Here is a 5,241-nt window from a genome sequence, read left to right as displayed (position 1 = left end):
AAGCTCAATATTCGATTACTAAAAATTTTAACGAGAAAAAATAGAGATCAAATAGAATCTCTTTTATTTTTAAATCTACACAACTAATAAGATGCATCTTCTTTTTCTTCTCCATATAAATCTGAATATTTTTTTATTCTAAAAATTTTCTTCTATTTTTTCATAGAATTTTTCTTCAAGATCTGAAAAGATATGTATCATCATAACACCACCAGCAACCATAAAGAGAACTAAAACACCACCACAAAAGAGAGAAAAAATTACATATGGGTTATAAAATCAGGAACGCAGAGCTAAGCTCAGGTTCAAAAGAAGGTTATTTTAGATCTAGATCTGGATCTCAAATCTAAATCTCTAAAAGAAAAGAAGAAAACAGAAACAAACCAAAAAACAGAAAATAAGGAGATAAGAGAGAAAAAGATAAAGAGGTGACGGAGTGGTGTGGGCAAAGACGGAGGAGAAATAGAAGAGAAGGAGAAAGGAGGAGAAAGAAGCGGAGATAGTGGAGGCGAAAAAAGAAAAAAAAGGTTAAAGGAGATTGGAGCATAGAAGGGCCACTGCGGCCTAGATTGAGGCAGCGGCGGCGACCCTTAAAAAGAGCTTTGCGGTTTACCTCAATGGGAGAGAGAGAGGAGGGAGATGCGCTAGAGTTTTGAAAGTTTAGTTTTAATTATTGTCTTAATGATAATACTAAGGTCTTTTAATTTAAATTATTGTCTTGTGAAATTTTTTATATGCAAGAGTCCCTCTCTCGGTTGCTAATGTATTTCTCTGTCTCCCTTAATAATCTTAATAAATAATCCCTATTGAATTACTATTTTTTACCCTACATTATGGCAATATTACTCTCTCAATTACAGTCAAATTAACTTCACTCGTTGTAAAATTAATTTTAACCTTATAATATATGTATATTTCTCTTTATTTGACCCTGAAGTGACTTTAATCTATAACAATATATAATGACAATACATGAGTTTGGTTCCAATTTTTTTTAATATTGCCTTTTCTAATTAACTTCCCCACTTAATCGTTAGTTATTCAATTTAAAAAAACTTCCACTATTTTCTCTTATCTTATATTCATGTTATTAGAGCAACTTTGTACTAACTTTCACCTATTGTCTCTCACTTCTCACTTGTTTCTCTCTTCTCATCTCATCTCTTATTAATATTATCAAATACAGAGAGAAAAAAATTATTTTATTTGCTTTTAATCCAACTTATCTTCTCTTGAAGATATCACAAATAGAAATAAACACATATCTAAAATTGTTGACCATCAATATTTTGCTTTAGGTACTCTATTTAAACTAATTGTTGTAAACTATAAGTAATAAATTTTTTAATTAGATCCATGTTTTGATCATTACTATTATATTTTTATTATTTAGTAGCTATAATTTATATAAGAAATTATTTTATTTTTGGTAGAATTTAAAATATATTAATCTCATGCTAATAATATATTATTTTTTAAACATTCAGATATTCATAATAACATTCATAATAACAGTAGAGTTGGTCTTGGTCCAAATTCAAGTAACAAATAGAATGGTAATAACATTGGTGGGTATAAACTATCTTTTTTTTAAAACGTTAATTCATACTTAGTAAACTTTCAATTATNCTGATAATATTAAATAATTTATAACAAAAGATCTAGAAAATTTTAAAACTATTATTTATATTTATAACAAAATAACAATATACAAGACTATATGAGAGTTTGATGTCCAATTCTTTCTTTCCATCTTATCTCTATCACCATGACTTAAAATTAGATGTAGTTACTCAATGAGTCTCCCGTAGCATTATAAAATATTTATTTCAAAAAATTGGTCATTTTTTATTTAATTTATATGGTAAATAATAATATTTTATGTAATTTTATTTTATTTAATATTTAATAAATTTAGATTCGAATTCTCTTTTATTATTTTATTTCTTTACTCTAATAATTGTTTCATACAGAGAAACGCATCTAGAATTAGAAATAGAAGTATAAAAAATTGAAAAAAAATTAAAACAAATTAAAAGATGGATTAATAGAATAAATAATTGAAGAAGAAGTTACACATTTTTTCTATAACTGTTACTGAAATACAAAAGAAGATAAGACATGAGAATATGAGTTGTGCGTGAAAGTGGTTTTTTTATGTAACGTAACTGATGGATGTACGGGAGAAGTTCTATCATAAAAGGTAATATTGAAATTTGGATTTGGATACTAAAACTCCGTGTAGTTCTTCTTTAAAGAAAAGATCTAGAAAATTTTAAAACTATTATTTATATTTATAACAAAATAACAATATACAAGACTATATGAGAGTTTGATGTCCAATTCTTTCTTTCCATCTTATCTCTATCACCATGACTTAAAATTAGATGTAGTTACTCAATGAGTCTCCCGTAGCATTATAAAATATTTATTTCAAAAAATTGGTCATTTTTTATTTAATTTATATGGCAAATAATAATATTTTATGTAATTTTATTTTATTTAATATTTAATAAATTTAGATTCGAATTCTCTTTTATTATTTTATTTCTTTACTCTAATAATTGTTTCATACAGAGAAACGCATCTAGAATTAGAAATAGAAGTATAAAAAATTGAAAAAAAATTAAAACAAATTAAAAGATGGATTAATAGAATAAATAATTGAAGAAGAAGTTACACATTTTTTCTATAACTGTTACTGAAATACAAAAGAAGATAAGACATGAGAATATGAGTTGTGCGTGAAAGTGGTTTTTTTATGTAACGTAACTGATGGATGTACGGGAGAAGTTCTATCATAAAAGGTAATATTGAAATTTGGATTTGGATACTAAAACTCCGTGTAGTTCTTCTTTAAAGTGAGACACTAAAATAAACTTTAATTTTTTTTTGTCATAATAACTATTTTCTCCTACTATAATGCTACAGGTTAAATATTTTCTAATTTAATTTATACTGTAAATAGTAATATTTTATTTTATTAGTTATCTGATAATATTAAAAGGAATATAAAAGTTTGGTGTCCAATTATTTTTTTCATTTTACTCCTATCACTATAACCCAAAATAACCGATATAGTTATCATTATTTCTACTATCATAAAGCAGTTTGTCTGTGGAATTATTGTTATTTGACTTATTTCTACTATCCTATATATTGTTTTGTACTCTTTTATTATATTATTATCGTTATTTTTTTTCATTTTTGTACTGGAAGTCTCCGTACGTGTTGTGAGATGGATCAGGAACTTGTGGGTCAGAACGACGGCCGGATCGTCTGACTAGAGCAATGGGGGGTGATACCTGCAAAGATATTCCGACGCTCAAGTCAGAATGGATCTGAGAGGTATAAAGTGTGTAGAATGAATGACATACCTGAGGGGACCTTGGACTCCCTTTTATATAGGTGGTGGAATTTATCTTATCTTATCTTATCTTATTTAGTTAAGATAAGAGAGTTGTTTGAATTTGAATATCGATTAGAAAGTCTAGTGGGCCGGTTTGGGCCTTCTAGAAAGAGGAAGTAGGCCGAACCCAGGTAGCCGGGTTAGGGGCCGTACCAGGGGTGGGACCCAGAGGTTGGGTCCGTAACAGTTGTCCCACAGCGGGAGAGCGAGTGAGGTCGGTCTTCGTCGCTGGAGGACATGGGTTTTGCCGTTTATGGCTTTATTCCGCGTTATTGGAATGGTGGTTGGAGCCCGGGAGGTCAGTTTGACGGCTTACCTGATGTGGGAGCGGGCGACTCTTGGGTCGTCGCTCTTGGAATCTATGTTAGTGGTTGGTGTGAGCTTTTCGTATTCTTACGCCCGTTATGTTTCTCGAGATACGCTGTCAGTTGCATTTTCAGAGAGAACATTTATTGCATAGGGACGTTTGGACTGCTTTCCCTTTTTGCCCCGCCATCTTTGTTGGTTCATGGGGGTATTTTTAGTTTTTTACCCTTCGCAACAGTTTTGATTTTTTCTTTTTTTTCCCTTGGTCGCTTCATTTCCTAGTTTTCTTTGTTTCGTGCTTTCTCTGCTCTATGTGCTTTGCATTCTTCTTTCCTTCTTCCGTGTGCTTTGGTGTTTTGCTTGGTGCTCCTGTACCATTCGCGTGCTAGTTCTGCGTCCTACTTCGACTCGTATCAAGTTGTATCAGGTTGGTGTTCTTTTCCTATGCCTACATTATCTTTATTTATTTTTGCTTTGCTTGCATGCACTGGGACTGCGTTTTGTTCCTTTTACTTTGCTCTTTAGTACTGTGTTTCAGATAGGGGTAGTGGGTTTATTTTGGGAAGGACGTGCACCACTGTTTGTAGGCATAGTTTATGGTAGATGGTAGTATTTTTCATTTTCTCCACCGTGTGGTTTTGGTAGGCTGATGGTGGTGCTTCCCTTTGTTTTAGGTATGTCTCGGCGGAGGAATGAGGGTGCGGGTGCTTTGGCGGTTCTGGCAGGGGGCATCCACTCTCTATATTATTGGGTAACCTCCGATGTTCGGGGAATGCCGTCTCAGATGACGGAGGCGGACCTCCAGCGGCTCCGCGATCAGGGGGCTGTTTGCAGAGGTGGTGATACCGAGCGTCAGTATGAGCTCGTCCTTCCTGAGGTTGATGAGAGGGTTTGCTACCTAAATCTTGACTCGCCAACCATCTTGGATTGAATGTAGGTATAAGAGTCCATGTTTACACGACTTGGCGTGTGATGCGTGAGCATCTTTCCTATCTTTTCCTAGTGAATTTGCATCTAAATTGTTGAGTTTAATAAAGAATTAATTATCTTTTAGCCAATGTGGATGCTACTTTGAGTCTTGTACAATTCTGTTTATTTTAGGTAGCATTCAACTAGATTTGATGGAGTTTCTGCAGAAGAAGAGATGAAGGCGAATGATGCTGTCAACCCTGACCTCTCTGCACTCAAACCTGAATAACTCGAGCTACAGAGGTCCAATGGACGTGATTCTAGTGGATTTGGAAAGCTAACTTCCAGAGCTTTCGAACGATATATAATAGTCCATACTTCTTCTGTGAACTCGCTGCCAAGGCTGCGCCTAACTTGAGATTTCACAAGTTAGGCGCAAGACACAACAATACGCGAGATTGGCGTGGTTAGGCGCACTAAAGTTCATGTTAGGCACAACTTCACTCAACTAAACCCCAATTCATGCTGCCAAGCCTAAGTTAGGCGTGGATCCTAGTGAAGTCAAGTGGTCCCCATCCATCAATTGAAGATTTGCTGATTGCTATAATTAATTCTAA

This window comes from Arachis ipaensis, chromosome B10 (genome assembly GCF_000816755.2).
Source record: "Arachis ipaensis cultivar K30076 chromosome B10, Araip1.1, whole genome shotgun sequence".
NCBI lineage: Eukaryota > Viridiplantae > Streptophyta > Magnoliopsida > Fabales > Fabaceae > Arachis > Arachis ipaensis.
This window is presented reverse-complemented; position numbering follows the sequence as displayed.